At 42.7% G+C, this 18,872-nt stretch overlaps 1 protein-coding gene across 2 annotated transcripts in view; it reads left to right on the forward strand.

Annotated features, from left to right (window-relative positions):
• LOC126248577 (uncharacterized) overlaps nucleotides 1-18,872 on the forward strand; it is a 70,100-nt gene that overhangs the window by 27,702 nt on the left and 23,526 nt on the right. The gene's annotated exons all lie outside the window — the stretch shown is intronic.

An 18,872-nucleotide genomic window follows, 5' to 3' on the forward strand; every position in this document is an offset into this window, starting at 1 on the left:
ACAGGGAGATGGACAGAGAGAGGTGAAAGCAGGAAATGTTTTCAGTATGTGTGTAATGAGCATGCGGGCAAAGCCACTGCCAAGAGGCTAGTGTAGATGTAAATCTGTGTTCGTTGTCATAGTTTGAGACATTGACAGTGGCTTTGGGGATGGGGTGAGAGAGTGGGTTGAATGATGGCATGCTAGACTGTACCACTTTGTTTATTGCCACCACAATGGAATGACAGTCTGCTGTGAAAGAAATTAAGTCGTTGGCAGAAAGATGGAAGCAAAGGGCATTTTTTGCTGTGATTACTTGGAGTATAATAGGTCTGTGTTGTGTGGGGAGCAGGGGTGTTGATGCCATTCAACCATTGTTGAGGAATTCTTTCACAGACAGAAATTAAGTCTGGGCTATGATCTAATGCAGTGGCAGTCTGACATTATGAATCAGCGGGGTATGAATAGTCCCTGCAAATTCTAGAACTGTCTGCCCATCCTTGCCATTACATTCCAACTCGAGACTTTTCATATGAATATTGTGGTAGCCTAGAGGCATTGTCCATATTACAACGTCAGGGGTTAAATTAACAACACTCTGTGCAAATGCTGCATAGAATATCAGCACGACACTCAGTTTGGTGAACCTGTTGTCATTTTTGGTTCTCCCTATCTTAAGCATACTGCACGTCTTCAAGATAGATTAGTTTCAGTTTTTGTTCCATAGACCCAAAACATGAGATGATTCTCGTTGGTATGGAACATGTCAGAAAGTATAACATAAGAACATAAAACATTTGGATATAATACTTACTACCCGGATCATTTGTCTGGAGATTGTCGAAACAGGTGAATACAATGCGGTAAACTGGAACAGGTAATACTTACAGAATTAACACACTGTCAGAATGAAACAATGTTATGCACTATTAATAACTTTATCATACACAAAATACCTAATCCTGACTGTTGTGACCAAGTGCTGTCAAATCTGAAATCTAATAGACATTTATACTTAAGCTGGCTTAGCAGTCTCTGTTAAGATATTCATCTATAGAGTAAGAGGAGTTGCCTATCAAAAATTCTTTTAAACTCTGTTTAAACCATGCTTTAGCTGAAAACAAGTTTTTAATGGTTGCTGGCAATTTATTGAAAATGCATGTTCCTCAATATTGGACCCCTTTTTGGACAAATGTAAGTGATTTTAGGTCGTTATGTAGATTGTTCTTATTGCTAGTATTGATACTATATATTGAGCTATTGGTTGCAAATAGAGATTTCTTATTTGCAATAAATTTCATTCAGGAATAAATATACTGAGAAGCTGTGGTTAGAATACAAAGTTCCTTGAACAGGTTCCTACATGATGTTGTTGAATTTGCATGCTAAATACTTTTGCTTGGTTTGATGAGTTACTCCAGATGATGATCCCATATGACATAATAGAATGAAAGTAAGCAAAGTATCCAAGTTTTTTTTATATATATTTATATCTTCTATATCTGACATCATTCTCACTGCAAATACAGACTTGTTTATGCACTTAAGCAATTCTGTGGTATGCCTGAGTTTAATATCGAGTTTTAATCCCAGAAATTTAACTCCGTCAACCTCTTCAATATGCATGTCTTCATATGTTATACCCATGCTGGAAGGAAATCTCTTACAGGTTCTGAACTGCATATAGTGGGTCTTCTCAAAGTTTAATGACAGTGAATTAGCTTTAAACCGTTTATTAATGTCGGTGAAAATTTGATTAGCAGCTATTTCTAAATCTGTACTTGACTTGCTACTTATTGCAATGTTTGTATCATCTGCAAACAAAACAAACTTAGCATCTGGCAGTGTAACAGTAGAGACATAATTAACTTACACAAGAAGGAGCAATAGACTCAAGATGGAACCTTAAGGAACACCACATTTAATTAATTCCCAATCAGATGAAGACTGACTGCTTACTGCACAGGTATTTCGCAATGACACCCTTTGTTTCCTGTTACATAGATAAGACTCAAACCATTTCACAACATTGCCAGTGACACCATAATATTCTAATTTACTTAAAAGAATTTTGTGGTTCACACAGTCAAAGGCTTTTGACAGGTCACAGAAAATGTCAATAGCCTCTAATTTATTAGCCAATGAATTAAGTACATTCTCACTGTAAGTGTAAATAGCTTTCTCTATATCAGAACCCTTAAGAAATCCAAACTGTGACTTGGAAAATATGTTATTTGCAGTTAGATGCTTTTCACTTCTCATTCTTTCAGTATTTATAGACTGGATAACAGTTTTTCTTAAGGATGGTTTATTCTACACATTACTGCCATAGTTGTGAGTTCTTTGTTCGATACGCTGAAACGTCTTCTTCTCTTTTTGTGTTGTCAGAAGCTATAATCAAACTAGAACTACACACATTTGCTGGTTTTATTTTCTGTCATTGTGTAGGTTTTCTGCACAATAGCCTTTCTCGATTTGGAACTTAATGTTATTTGTAGCTTATGAAGCCTGCCTGTGGATATTATTATTCTCAAATTAATTCTGTACTGTGTGTTCTTTTTTGTGCATCTCTTTTGGCACAAATACCAATTACATTGAAGAAAAAATTTTCTAAATTTATAACTACACAAAAGAAGTGTTACCTACTCATAATGTTTACAGCATAATCACTGGAGATGCTCCAAAATTGTAAATTGTGTATGGTGAATGAGCTTTTTAGTTTTCACTATGCTTAAGACAGAAAAACTCAAATAATAATGACAATTATTGATTTATGATGTTTGATTTGCAGTCAGTGCATGTGAACATTATTAGTAATTATGCAATAGGCTCTAGAGCTAGTAACCTAAATGCAAATAAGACTCATTGACATGTATTTTGAACATTCCAGCCTTTGGCAGTCCCATCTTTGAGAATCAAGGTCCAAGAAAGTTGTTCCGCCTGGAAACTGCAACTAATCTCATCTTTTACGTTGTGATTTACCTGTCCTAGCCACCACTGGGGCAATAACGGAGATATGACTGGCACGGCATATTGCTATCTGTGAGGTAGAGTGGTCGCCTGTAAAGTGAAGGCTACTTTGGCTCATGGTTCTGATCTTTCTGAAGACCAGATTTTTAGCCACTCTGTGACAGAGTTACAAGCAACCAGATCAAAAATTAGTAAGGAAATCTTAAGAATACGCCTTCATCAAAAGTCATCTTGCTACTTCTAGTAGCTCATAACATAATGGTTTAAAATTACGATGTTGCACAAGTGATAATACCTCTTTCCGCTTCTTTGTTTATGAAATGCTATGATGCTATACTCCAGGAGAGTGCCACAGGACAGTAAGTAAATGCAGACTGTTTCAGAGATCAAAGTGAATAATACCTTACTAATTCATGCTGATATAGGCACACTCTTGTTATGTTTAATTAGAATAGACTTTCTTTGCAAGTTTATTGTGGTAAGTTGTATTTCATTTGTACTAGTATGGTACACATTTTAATAGTGTTTTCCATTAGTTTATTGAACACAACAATGAGTATCAGAGTGAAATTAATCATCAACAGTATATTGTCTCACATTTTCTAAAACAGTCTGACAATATGGAGGCAGTATGCCAATTCCACACCTGTAGAAACCTGCTAGTTTTGAGTTAAAAGATGTCATCAGCACAAGCATGAAATGCAATTTTGTCCTGAAAGGAATTTTCTTGATGATTGTTTGAACAAGGTAAATATTTGAGGGTATAACATAAGAGGAATAAGTGCATGAGGGGTGAGACTTCCCAAACTAACTCCTGGATAGTTTCATTTTTGAAATCAGCAGAGTGCACTTTCATGTAGTAGCAATATGTGATGCAGTTTCGTTGATCATTTTTCTTACACTACAACCGAAATGTGTCACAGTTGTCAGCAACAAATACCAGCTGTGATAGAACACAATGATAGGGAGATGTTCGTAGTGCACAGCACCTTTTTTGAGGCACCAGATGGAAAATATATGTTGACACTGCCATCTGATTCAGTATATGTCTCTCTTTTTTTTGTCAGGCATTAAGTTCTTCTTTAGAAGTTATCATAAAGGCATTACAACTCATCACCAGTAACAAAATTGCATAGGAATGCTCAGTGACCTAACTGATGATGATCAGGCAAAAATACATTAATACTCATCCCTTCATTCCCCGCCCCCTTTTACTTTGAATAAGAGCATGCGATACTCCTACACCTAACTTCTGAACCTTGCCTATTGAATGTAAATGTCACATTATGGTTCAATGATCACAGTTTATCGCATGTATGTCAGTTACTGAGACTTCCTGAATGTGGAAAATCATTCATGCTGGAACTATCTTTCTGGAAACAAGAAAACTCCTTTTCCAACTTGTTTTCCCAAAATCTCTCATCCCACCCGCAATACTGCGGTTTTGAACTCCCTTCACTGCTTTCACCCCTCTGTTAAACCCGAACCTTACAATATGACACAAATGTTATACCTATTTCCACTTGTGTCTCTATTTTACAACACTTAAACAATGTTTAAAAGTTTGAAGTATGCAAAATCCAATATAGAACTGTAAGATAAATACCAGAACTTCAAACAAGGAAGTGACAGTTGATAAATGCATCACATTTGCTTAGTCACACAGCATGTGATGTGTGACATCAGCTGGCCTGTTATCTGTATCTGGTAACCAGTGGCCACAGTAGGACGAGGAAACTCTCAAGTGTAAACCGTTCCAATCTCGACACAGCCCCGAGCTCTTTCGTGGACTCATTTCTGGAAGTTTTTACTATTATTGGAGGGTTATAAAGTGAAGTGAATTATCTTTGAAGTTCCATCAGACAAATTACTTAAGCACACAACCAAAATGCGGTTTAAAAATATGGGAATTGAGGACTTGAACTCGCAACATTGTGTATACATTGCGCGACATTTACCTCTAGACAATGACCTGTTACAGCGCTGTAGCAGCTTGAGAAGAAGGAATTACTTTGTCCAAACACTTCCTCACCTTACGATATTGCCACATAGTTCATGGCTGAGCTTCAAATTCTGAGGGGAGGCAAGTTTTATTGGCCACCTTAAGTGAATGAATCAGACTCTGCGGCAGCAAACCAGCAGCCAGGTTTTATATTTGAGATGGTACATACGTGGTTCTCCAACAAAGTAAGACTTGGTCACATATCATTTAGAAAATCCTAGTTTCATTTGCAACCCAGCAAATTTCAATGTCTTTGTGGACCATGTTGCTGACTGTGTATGTGTGTGTGTGTGTGTGTGTGTGTGTGTGTGTGTGTGTGTGTGTGCGTGTGTGTTACATACTTACGTAGCACAACATAGTCCTACAGTAATCAGTAGTAGAGAAGTATCAGTCAATGGTGTGATTACCTGTGTCTGTACTAGAATGTTTTGAGATGAATGTACCTGAAATGATATAAGGTTTTTCTGTGTTATGCTAAAATCTGTACTGAACATTTCAGTTGTTTGACCAATTCTCACTCATTTTCTCTCACATTCTTATACACATACATAATTAATCTATAATTTTCAGCTGAATCATTGTACAAGCTATCCCATTTAAATAAATACATATTTTTAAAAAGGTTGCCAAAATACAAAAAAATTAGAAAAGAGAACCATATATTATGCCATAGTTGTGGTGCATTATTTACATAGAAGCAGTATATAGATATAAAAGTTGTTGATGACATTAAACATGTCAGTGTTCAAAGCAAAATAAAAAGTTTAAAATGTAAAATATAACCAAGGCTATCTTTATTTTTTATCATTAATCAAACACCTTTGTGGCAGGTGATGGTGTGATAACAACAAATGTTAAATTCACTATAAATCAAACTCCTCACAGTTATGCACAAAACTGTGTATGTAGATTGGGTTTCAGTACTAATTTAAAGAACTGTATCTTATGTTCCCATTTAATGCCAGACGAGAGGAAGTAGCAGGATGAAGCAACTAACCATTGTAATGTGCAGTGAAGATATTTTGTGATTCAGTACCATATCTTACCAAGTAAGTAGCAGGAAGGTTAGTCTTCTGTTTAACCCAGCTTTTTGGTTGATTAATTTTGTGACTGTAGTTCATCTGCTTGACTTCTGCCGCCATACACAATACGTGGTTTAACTGTAGGGAACTTGTGTTGTACTAACTGCATCCCAGACAACACACAATTAATGAGGTTTTAGTTGTTTCAAAGCTATGGGAGATTAAAGGTCTGTCAGTGCATGTATGTGTTTTGTCCTGGATTTTCTGAAGATGAAACTATTTTTCTCCTTTAAATTCCTTTTACAAGACTTTAATGATGTTGAAAATGAGAGTGTCTTCATTTTGTGAATATTCTTTCCTCTCTCTGAAAAAAAAATTCATTTATTTGCTCTCTAATATTACTATCAGCTGCACTATGAAAGTCTTAAAACACCAAAATAGCATGCTTGATATGCCACTGGGACAGCTTCAGACTACTGGACAACAGTGATTTGTTACATACTGAAGTGTACATTTTGTTGAGTGTTTCTGGAAGAATTTTTTATAATTTTTGTATCATAAAAGAGACAGATTACAGGAACTTTTCAAAGGGAGAACAGTAAAAAATGAAGTGATATGTAAAAAGACAACATCGTCTTATTTTTATTTATTAGGGAAATTCAGTAATTGAAGAGAAAAATTGATGTAGAAATGAAACAATTTCAAAGGCCAAGGAGTATCGTACACTGCAGACCATGTACACCCCTCTGTGACAATCATGTTTCCCAACAGCAGTGACATTTTTCAGCAAGATAATGTGCCATGTCACAAGGCCAGGAGTGTGAGGGAGTGGTTTGAGGAACACAGTGGTGAGTTCCAGTTGACGTGCTTGCCGAGATGTGATCGAACGTGGCGTCAGAGCTCTTCACTGCCCTCCCCGTAATTTTCATGAATCAGGTGACGTGTGTGTGTGTGTGTGTGTGTGTGTGTGTGTGTGTGTGTGTGTGGACGCGCGCGCAGATGTGGTGCCAACTCCTTCCAGCGACTTACCAATGCCTCATTGCTTCCATGCTATGATGCGTCACCACTGTTATCCATGCCAGAGATGGACAAACTGGGTACTAGGTAGGTGGTCATAATGTTCCGGCTAATTAGTGTACAGAAAAAGAAATGCAAGGTGGATCGTGAAAGAGTTAATGCAACAACACAAGAAACAAGACTCATAGTATGTGCTAATTTGAAAGAAAGCTATGAAAGGAAAGATGACCCCTTTTCTAAACAAATTTTAACCTGTGATGAAACTTGGGTTCACCATTTTGAACCAGAGTCCAAAAGACAAAGCATGAAATAGAAGCACACCAGCTCAACTATCTGAATGAAATTCAGAAGGGAAGCATCAACAGGAAAAATCTTGTTGGCCATCTTTTGGGAAGCCCAAAGTGTCATCTTTTGTGATTATTTGGAAGATTAGTGTACAATAAATAGTGTGAACTAATCAGACATGGTGATCAACAAAGTAAAGCCAGCAATAAGAGAAAAATGTCACGGATCTCAAAGAAATAGCATGATATAGTTATGTGACAATGCTCACCCTCACACCACCTAACTGATCCAGGAAACCATTCAAAAAGTAGGTTGGGAGACATTATCTTGTCCTCCATACAGTTCAGATTCGTCTCTGTCAGATTTTCAATTTTTTTTGTGTGTGCACTCAAGGAGACATTATGTGGAAAAATGTTCTGCAACAAGAAGGTGGTCAAAGAATTTGTGAGAAAGTGGCTCAAACAACAAAGCAAAGATTTCCTTGCATCATGGTTAAAAAAACTAGTCCATTGTTCAGACAAGTATATTAATATTGATGGGGATTATGTTTGAAGTGTAAATGACTCATTTTGTAAAAATACATGGGTTTTTCCTAAATAAATTTGTCTCTCTAACCCATTAACTTCTCTGGATGTGTTAACATGTGTGCCTTTGTACCTGTTCTGGTGTGCTCTGAGCGTGTTTATGCACGCCACCAGTCCTTCTACCTGGTACTCTGAACGTGTCTACAGATGGACACGTTCAGAGTACCAGGTAGAAGGACTAGTGGCATGCGTAAACACATTCAGAGCACACAGGGACAGGTACAAATGCACGTGCGTTAACACGTCCAGAGCAGTTAAAGGGTTAATTACTGAATGTCCCTCATACTTACTCATTTACTTGTTGCAGGAGGAGAATAACCCACTTCAGGGCTTCTCCAACTGCACTTTCAGGTGTATAGTTAAGCTGTTTGCAACTATATTTTTTCTCTGCAACTGTGATGCAAAATGAGGATGGCAGAAAGGAGGGGGCTGTATCTCTAAGTTTAGCAGAATTTGGGGGACTGCTCGGACATCCACCATACAGCTAAGGAAAACCTTGGTAGAACTGCTGGTGTTGACATCATATTTTGATGGAAAAGTAAGGTCTGTCTCCAGCAGCTCATTTGATAACTCTTGTCTTAACCTCAGCATCATCATAACAGCAAGCTCTGCAGCTCCACCTTACATATTTATCACACCTGCAACATTTTCTTGTCAATGTACTAGCTCTGACTGTTGTGGCTTCAATTTCAGATGCGTCCCACTACTGTCACTAGCAGGATTTTTCAAGCTCTTATATGGAGAGGAACTGTTGCCAACTCACCTCTGCCTTGTGCGTGGGTTATCAGTGTTCACTCTGTACTAACACATTTTTGTTGGTGATTAGACATTTGGAATTGTACACTCGAACTTAGATTTTAAATCTTTGAAGATCACATCACATGGTATATAGCAACATGTGTTATCTGAGAGGCTGACGGAGGTCTGAAGTCATTTGAATCAATTTAGCTCCATAGTTTCTCTCTCTCTCTCTCTCTCTCGGCTGCAATCACAGTGGCTCTCTCATCAGTGGATTCGGCCGATGACTGACATCGGCTGAAGACAGCTGATGTTTTCAAATCAGTATGCCAGTAGGTGTATTGTGACAATGTAGCTTATCTTGTTACCCAGACATACATATGTCTGAGAACAATTGATGAAATTCAGATCAGTTTGTTTTGTTCAGTGGAATCGGCTAACATTCTTGTGCATCAAACATGAACCATGAGGAACTGATAAGTTTAGTCAAAGAAAAAAGGAAGAAAGAGTATGTGGCATGCCAAGGATGAAAAATATCATCAGGTTGTAGGTCGGAATCTAGAGACTGAAATCACAGCTTTATTGGAAACCACAAGTAGAAAAAATCTTTACTGGACATTTTAGGCACAAATGAGAAGCTCAAAAAATAATTCGTTCAAGTGAGAAGGGTGGCATCCCTGGGTTTTGAAACCTTTTTCAGTCCATGACAGAATATTTTCAGATTGTGAAATTCAGGCCAAAGTATCATTTTTTGGACTCTGCAAAGACAAAGCATTATCTGTATACTGTAATAAAACAAAACTGGCAACATTTTACATTTTATTCAATGAGCAGTCTCAGGTAGCACATGCTGAGGGTAATGAGGCATGTTGTCGAAATATCATGCAAGAATGATGGTGATATATCCGGCACATTACCTGACACCACCTCAAGATCTCGGCAGATCGATGGAAAAGTCAGCTGAATGCTGTGATGAATTCTTTGATCTTCATGTTTTCTTTAAAGGCAGTGAGCATGGGGATTTGGATGATTTTTTTGGTTAGAATTTGCCCCTTTCATAATACAGTTTTCTTTTTAAATGCATCTCCACCAAATCAGAAATAAGTCGTTTCTCACTTTGTGACGTCTTACTGTGGGTAGACTGCAGTCAAATCTATTTACAGTGAGAGGTCTGCAATCCATTTTGGATGTTCCAATTTTTGTTCCTGGTTTCCTTTTGCCCTTTGGAAACTCAACAATGGTAGGCCTTAAATCAGAAATGCATTCGAAGTATGTACTCTTTCTTAACCAATATTCTTTGCACCAATGCATACTGTCTACATAGTCTTCGTCCAGTTCCATAAAAAATTGTTGCAACTGCCAATGTAATAATGCGCGTGACTTCAGAAAACTTACTATTCATACCAGCATTTTTGTTAGGTGCTCAATGGCTACTAATTTAGCACAAAGCGCTTTTTGATGTACAAAAAAATGAATCCTGTACGAATGGTCTGTCAATTGTTCTAATTTTTGCTAGTTCGTCATCAGCTAGATTCTTAAATTATTTCTGCATGGTGTTGTAATGCCATTCCATAGCAAATTTGAGGTATCGTTTGATTATGTGACTGTGTAATTCTCATCCTTCTGTTCTGTGATTCCCACTCATTTTTTAAAAGTTGGACAACAAATTACTAGACTGCCTCTTTTTTTGTGCAAACAACCACTGAAGCTGTGGACTTCCCATATATCACCAATAAATAGTGAAGGATGTACAGTGTAGACACCACGAAAGTAAATGAAAGAAGAAACTGTAGTGTCGGCAGACTTGCCAACACTACGCACACTAATTGAAAGAGGCGGCCAAGATGCACGCGCTAACTCACGAAGGATGGAGTGAGGTCTGAAACAGGAGACTTAATGAATGTAATAAAGAAAATACGTATCTTTGGAATATACTTAACTTTTAATACATCCTTGTATACATCGTTCTTGATGAGACATCTGGAGATTGTGGCGATACAAGTGACTCTTTATATACAAGCTATTTAAGGCTAATGGCGCCTTGCTAAGTCGTAGCCATTAACTTAGCTGAAGGCTATTCTAACTGTCTCTCGGCAAATGAGAGAAATGGCTTCATCCGTATAGTCGCTAGCAACGTCGTCGTACAACTGGGGCGAGTTCTCGTACGTCTCTCGAGACCTGCCGTGTGGTGGCGCTCGGTCTGCGATCACACAGTGGCGACACGCGGGTCCGACATGTACTAATGGACCGCGGCCGATTTAAGCTACCACCTAGCAAATGTGGTGTCTGGCAGTGACACCACATTCCTCCCCCGCAAATCGGCGAACGGTCGTGTGATAAGGCTTCCGCCCGCCGTGGGGAGGACCCCATGTTGACGTATGCGATGAGGTGGGGAGCCTAACAACAGGCGAGGCTGTGCCACCCGCACCCGGCCATTCGGTCCGAGGGGAGCTAGGAAACGCCTGAAAACCTAGTCCAGGGTGCACGTCAACGTGCGGTGTATGCGCCCGTAGAGAGACAGGAGGGGCCGAAGGGTCGACCTCCATGTGGTCGGGGCACCCGACGGGCGAAGACGACATCTGGTCCGGAGCGGGCAAGAGTTCCATGGTGGAGGACAGCCGGTCACGGGAAGCGAGCGGCGGCGCGTGACCCAGGGAGGCGCCAGGTGGCTGCAGCGACGCGTCCACTGCGGGCGGCGCCGGCGGGAGCACAGGCGGCGGCGGCGGCGGCGGCGGCGGCGGCGGCGCGTCGCCATGAGGCAAAATGGAAGGCAGCATCGGTAACACCTGGGGATGAGGCGAGCCAGTAGATGGGTCCCCAGGGCGCTGACCGGACGGCACCGTCGCTGAAAGCAGACGGGGAGCGGCAGAACCCAGGCGACGACAGTGGCGCAGCTGATTGAGATGCCGACGCACCTCACCACAGGTCCCAAAACCAAATACATCGCGCGGCCGAGAAAGCGAAGAATGCGCCCTGCGAGCCAACGCCGTGAACCGCGATAGTTGCGATAGAAAACAACGACGCCAGGAGCAAAAGCAGTAGTCTGCCGCTGCACTGGAACCTGATGCGGCGGATGCAGCAAAGACATCAAGGTTCGATGAGGACGACCATGGAGCAACTCACCCAGCGAGCGACCATCGCGGGGCTGAGAGTGATACGAAGACAAAAAGAGCAACAATGCGTCCTCCCTAGAATGCGACCCTTTCAACTTCAACATCTGTGACTTGAAAGTCCGGACCAACCGTTCAGCGGCACCGTTTGACTGAGGCGAAAACGGCGCGGATGTCAGATGTTGAATACCATTGGCCTTGCAGAATGACTGAAATTCTGCGGACATGAATTGTGGGCCATTGTCGGAAACAATAGTCTGGGGAAGACCTTCAATGCAAAAAATAGCGGACAACGCTTGGATGGTGGCAGATGACGTCGTGGAAGACATCCGGACAACAAAAGGAAAATTACTGAAGGAATCCACCACAACCAACCATTGAGCATTCCAGAATGGACCAGCAAAATCGATGTGCAAGCGTTGCCAAGGGGAAGTGGCTGTCGGCCATGCAAAGAATTTCCGCGGCGGGGCGGATTGTTGTTCGGCACACGCCACGCAAGAAGAGCACATATTCGCAATCGCAGCATCGATTCCGAACCAAGTACAGTGCTGACGAGCAAGTTGTTTTGTACGCACTATACCCCAATGTCCTTGGTGAAGAAGCCGTAAGACAGAGGACTGTAACGAACGTGGGACCACGACTCTGGATTGATCATTATCAGAACGCAACAACAAAACACCACGTCGTACAAAAAGCCTCTCCTTGTGAGCAAAAAATCGGCGAACCAGCGGATCCTCGATCCGTGACTTTGACAAGGGCCATTGCGTAGCAACAAAACGCAAAACAGTAGGAAGGACAGGGTCAGCAACTGTGGCTGTAGCGACACGACGAAAATCAATCGGAAACGATTCGACCACGTCATCGGTTTCCGAATCAATGAACATGCAAGCAAGTTCGGAAGAATCGAATGCTTTATCCTCAGCAACAGGCAAACGGGACAACGCATCAGCATTTCCGTGCTTAGCAGTGGACCGATACAAGATATCGTAGCGGTACTGCGAGAGGAAAAGAGACCAGCGAATGAATTTCTGCGCTGTACGTGGAGGTACAGGCTTGTTCGGATGAAAAAGCGATGTCAAAGGTTCGTGGTCTGTGATGATGGTAAAGTGACGACCATACAAGAAATCATGGAACTTAGTACCAAACACAAGAGCTAAAGCTTCTTTCTCTATCTGGGAATAATTGCGTTGCGCAGACGAGAGCAATTTTGAAGCAAAGGCAATAGGACGATCATGCGATCCATCTTTGTGCGCAAGCACAGCACCGATCCCGAATTCCGATGCATCGACCATCAACAAAAGGGGTTTCTGGGGATCGAAGGGCGTAAGGCAAGTATTTGAAAGCAACGCTGATTTCAACCGGCGAAAGGCGCGTTTGCATTCCGTCGTCCAGACGAACGGAACACCTTTACGGCGTAAGCGATGAAGCGGAGCTGAAATGGAAGAAGCGCGTGGCACAAACCTGGCATAGTAGTTAATTTTTCCCAACACACTCTGGAGCTGTTTCAAGTTCCGTGGCGAAGGTAACTCCTGTATGGCACGGAGGTGCTCTGGACTCGGATGTATGCCTTGTGCATTTATGACATGGCCCAGATATGGTAAGTCACGAGCAAAAAACACACATTTGTCCTTCCTCAAGCGAAGACCATTTTGTCGCAAGACCTGAAATAACGTTCGTAGGTTGGCTAAATGTTCGGCTTCTGTCTTTCCGGAGATCACAATATCGTCCAGATAGTTCGCAGCAGTAGGTACCGATGCACAAACAGTTTGTAAATATTGCTGAAACAATGCAGGGGCGGATGCACACCCGAATGGCAGTCTTTTGAATCGGTACAATCCAAGATGCGTGTTAACCACCAAGACGCGCTGGGATTCGTCGTCCACTGGTATTTGCAAGTACGCATCTGCTAGGTCCAATTTCGAAAAGTATTTACCCGGGCACAGTTTATCAAAAAGATCTTCCCGGCGGGGCAAAGGAAAAGTTGCAGTCACAAGTTGTGGATTCACAGTTGCCTTGAAGTCCACGCAAAGTCTCAATTTTCCGGAAGGTTTTGGCAAAATTACTAAGGGTGAGGCCCAGAGAGAAGCCTGCACACGTTCAATTTCACCTTGAGATTCTAAATCGTGCAATGTTCTTGCGACCTCATCACGCAATGCGTGGGGAACATTGCGCGCTCTGAAAAATTTCGGTTGCGCATCCACTTTGAGTTCCAAATGTGCTTCATAGTTCTTAGCGCAACCAAGGCCCGGTGCAAAAATGTCTGCAAATTCTTCACAAAGACGAGAAACACTGGCGGAAGGCACAGTCTGATTCACTGATAGGACCTGATTGATTATAGACAAGTTAAACAACTGAAATAAATCTAAACCAAACAAGTTCACTGCAGTAGAAGAACGAAGAACGTAAAATGACACAAGTTTTGTTTGTCCCTTGTATGTGGCAAGAAGGCTGCACTGTCCTAACACAGGTATCTGCTGTCCTATAACTATTGAGCTGAACATTTGCGGCACGCAACGGAGGCTTGCCCAGCTGTTTGTACGTGTCTTGATTGAGCAATGAAACTGCAGCTCCGGTATCGAGCTGGAATGGTATGACTTTGCCTCCAAAGTCTAAGTCTACAAAAAGTTTATTGTCCTGCTGACGACAAGAGCGACTTTCACGTGCAATTTGAACTGATACAGGTACAGAAGCACTTGCGACTTTACGGGAGTTCCGGCGACGTCGACGCACACTTTTTGGGGGACGAACACAGTCACTGTTAGATAAAGTGGCACTGGACGGGGTGGAATTAATGACATGAATGTCCCTGGGCGAAGGTCCACGAGCCTGATTGTCCCTGGTTCGAGTCCGGCGCGAAGCAAAGGGCCTGGAATGGTTTTGATTGTCTGATCTTAGCTTTTTCTGGCAAACACTTTGAACATGTCCTTTCTTATGACAGTAAAAGCAAATAGCTTGGCGTGACGGGCAATTGTCACGCGAATGTCTAGTTGCACACCGCGGGCATGATTTGAGCACGGCATTGCCCTGCTTACGTGGCACACGTGTTTGCGAGCTAGGCTGCAGCTGCTCGGACGTGCGCTAGGGCCGTTTAACGTCCCGTGCTGCGCGCCCGGCGGGCCGGTCAATGCGACACACTGCTGGCGAAGTTTCAAATGATTCCTGAGCAAAGTCAAGTGTGTCTTGCCTATCCAATATGTCTATCACTTGTTGAAGGGAGGGATTTACTAGTTTCAAAATCTGTTCCCGTATGCGAACATCAGAAACGTTCTGTGCAATTGCATCATGCACCATAGTATCTGAATACGGAAGTCCACATTCACATGCAAAATCACAATCCCTAGTAAGTCCTTGCAATGTTGCAACCCACTCCCTATTAGTCTGACCGGCCGTACGTTTGATACGAAAGAACGTATACCTTTTGGCAACTACATTAACTGTTTCTTTGAAATAGGCATCTAAAGCAGACAAAATTTCGTCGTAGGACAGAGTTGCTATGTCGCGTCGGGGAAACAATTTCACTATCACACGGTAGGTGGACACACCGACACAAGAAAGCAAAAACGGCTGCCGCTCATTACCTTGAATTCTGTAGGCGGCTAGGTGGAATCCAAACTGGCGTGACCATTCTGGCCACGTTTCTTGCGTTGAATCAAAATTACGCAAGGATGGTGCAACGGCGTGTTGTGGCTGCGGTAGCGATGAAGCGGCAGCGGCCGCATCGTGTTGCAGCGCACGTTGACCCTGGACGAGCTGTCCAAGGGCATCCAATAACGCCTGCATCTGCTGATTCTGCAAGCGATAAAATTCGGACAGTACATCTGGCGAAGCCATGACACAAGTAATGTAAGCAAAGCAAGAAGAACGAAGACCGTTTTTACGCTCGTCGCCAAAATTGTAGTGTCGGCAGACTTGCCAACACTACGCACACTAATTGAAAGAAGCGGCCAAGATGCACGCGCTAACTCACGAAGGATGGAGTGAGGTCTGAAACAGGAGACTTAATGAATGTGATAAAGAAAATACGTATCTTTGGAATATACTTAACTTTTAATACATCCTTGTATACATCGTTCTTGATGAGACATCTGGAGATTGTGGCGATACAAGTGACTCTTTATATACAAGCTATTTAAGGCTAATGGCGCCTTGCTAAGTCGTAGCCATTAACTTAGCTGAAGGCTATTCTAACTGTCTCTCGGCAAATGAGAGAAATGGCTTCGTCCGTATAGTCACTAGCAACGTCGTCGTACAACTGGGGCGAGTTCTCGTACGTCTCTCGAGACCTGCCGTGTGGTGGCGCTCGGTCTGCGATCACACAGTGGCGACACGCGGGTCCGACATGTACTAATGGACCGCGGCCGATTTAAGCTACCACCTAGCAAGTGTGGTGTCTGGCAGTGACACCACAGAAACAATGTCGGATCACGCTGCTAAATGAAATTTTGCACTGCACCGAGTAGTTCTGAGAAGGACTGAGCAAAGCCGAGATGTGCCAAGACAGTCCAGGCCTCGAGCCACACACGTTCAACACATTGTGCACATGTGAAGTTTTGCACGCCGTGACCAACCCTGATATAGAGAGTCATTTTTTCCTCACTCCATTTGCAAGTGGTATGACTAGCAGTGGTAGAAGGTTCCCTCTAGCATGCACTGTATGGTGGCTTGTGGAGTGTGGGTGTGGATGCAGGTGTAGAGTAGGGGGTGCTGAATGAGGTCTTGAGTCGTGCACAAGGTGACCTTTCCCATCTCTTGCTACCACAACTACTTACAATTTACTGATATCAATCCTGTTTTGTCTGCTTCCCATGACTGGACATGGTGACACGCTTTATACTAGTGCGCCCAAGATGAACACCGTAGCTCCAGTTTACACCACTAAAACAGCATGTTTTGACAGTTTCCACTTTTAACAGAGTTACTTACAGATCTTTATCAGAGGAAGGTGCCAGCTGTACTTGCATCCACATAATGCACCGTATTGAAATCCGACAAATCCTTCCACTTTCCTTTACAGCTAACTACTAGACAAATGTGTATTTAACTACTCATTCCTCAGATTTGTTCGTATGCATGTTTCACTTACAAAAATTTTGTGTGTGTGTGTGTGTGTGTGTGTGTGTGTGTGTTTTTTTTTTTTTTTTCTCCTTATTATGGCGCAGAGGGAGTATAGTGACATAGCAAGAGCACACTGTGGTTAAGCTGTTGAACTTGCATTCAGCATTCAGTCAGTCAGGCAGTAGTAGCCGACCGCGACAGACGCAGCAACAGATAAGTAAATCGCTTTTGTGACATTTATGAGTTCCTAACCAGGAGCAAATTTTATTATATCATCTGTGTGCTTTAATAGTTTAGTTTCTTGAGTTTCTGTGTGTAAATTTAAAATCTAATAGCCACAGTCACGTTTTCGTTTGCATCAGAAAGTAAACTGATTTTGTGATATATTACAAGTTCCTTATCAGGGGCACATTATTTATTTTCATCTGAGTGCTTTGGTACTTAGGTTCTTGAATATCTGCGTATTACTAGACACAGTTTGTGTGTTTTCGTCAGGGTCTACATTAGAGTTGCGCAGCACGTGCCAATAGTCCGTTTATCTGCATAGTTTAGTTTTCCACGGTCTTTGGTGTGGACAGGGACTGCGATTGTTGTGTGCAGATGTGAGCCAAATTGGTGACACTTCGCTCTCAGCTTCAGGCTGCGATGGCTTCGGTGGCTTTGGTTACACAGCTTGAGGCTTCAGTGGATGGGCACCACTGTTGTGGGCCACCCGTGGGGATCCAACAGATGTCCAGTGCGTCAGAGTCCTCCGATCGGTCCTCACCGGTGGCCAACCCAGTTACTGCTCACGCTGAGGCTGACCCCTCACCTGTGGTCGAGTGTGAGGTTGCCCCAGGGCGAAGCAGGCGGCAAAAGACTTCCCAGGCGGCCGCACATAAGTCCTCCCCGGTTTGTCTGACAAACAGGTTCCAGGTGCTGTCTGTGGCTGACACGGTCGCTGAGCCGGATGCCGTCACCTGTCCTGTTTCAGAGGAAAACACTCAGCCTGCAAGATTTGGGCAATCACAGAGAGTGGGACTATTGGTAGTTGGGAGCTCCAACGTTAGGCACGTTATGGGGCACCTTAGGGACTTGGCTGACAAGGGGGGTAAGAAAACCAATGTGCACTCCATGTGCATACCAGGTGGAGTCATTAGAGATGTGGAAAGGGTCCTCCTGGATGCCATGAAGAGCACAGGGTGCAGCCAACTGCAGGTGGTTGCCCACATCGGTACCAATGATGTGTGTCGCTTTGGATCAGAATAGATTCTCTATGGTTTCGAGCAGCTAACAGAAGTGGTAAAGGCTGCCAGTCTTGCTTGCAAGATGAAAGCAGAGCTGACCATTTGCAGCATAGTCGACAGGATTGATTGCGGGCCTCTGGTACAGAGCCAAGTGGAGGGTCTGAATCAGAGGCTCAGACAGTTCTGCGACCGTGTAGGCTGCAGATTCCTCGACTTGCGCCAAAGGGTAGTTGGGTTTCGAGTTCTGCTGGATAGGTCAGGTGTCCACTATATGCAGGAGGCAGCTACACGGGTAGCAGGGGCTGTGTGGCTTGGACTGGGCAGTTTTTTAGGTTAGAGGGTCTCGGGAAAACACAAGATGGGCTTCAGTCACAAAGGGTGCAGGCTGAACACAGGAAGAACATAGATACAGGAACCACTGGTATAACAGTTGTAAATTGTCATAGCTGTGTTGGGAAAGTACCAGAGCTCCAAGCGCTAATAGAAAGCACTGATGCTCAAATCGTTATAGGCACTGAAAGCTGGCTAAAGCCGGATATAAGCTCAGCCGAAATTATTGCGAAGAACCTACCGGTGTTCCAGAAAGATAGGCTAAACACGGTTGGCAGTTGCGTGTTTGTTGCTGTTAGAAGTAGTTTAACTGGTCGCGAAATTGAATTAGATACTTCCTGTGAGTTAGTATGGGCAGAGGTCATTGTCGGCAACCAGAGTGAAATAATAATAGGATCCTTTTACCAACCTCCCAGTTCAGATGATACAGTTGCTGAAAGGTTTAAAGAAAACTTGAGTTTGATTTCAAACACGTACCCGACTCATACGATAATAGTTGGTGGTGACTTTAATTTACCCTTGATATGTTGGTGAAAATACATGTTTAATTCCAG

This window comes from Schistocerca nitens, chromosome 3, assembly GCF_023898315.1.
Source record: "Schistocerca nitens isolate TAMUIC-IGC-003100 chromosome 3, iqSchNite1.1, whole genome shotgun sequence".
Lineage (NCBI taxonomy): Eukaryota > Metazoa > Arthropoda > Insecta > Orthoptera > Acrididae > Schistocerca > Schistocerca nitens.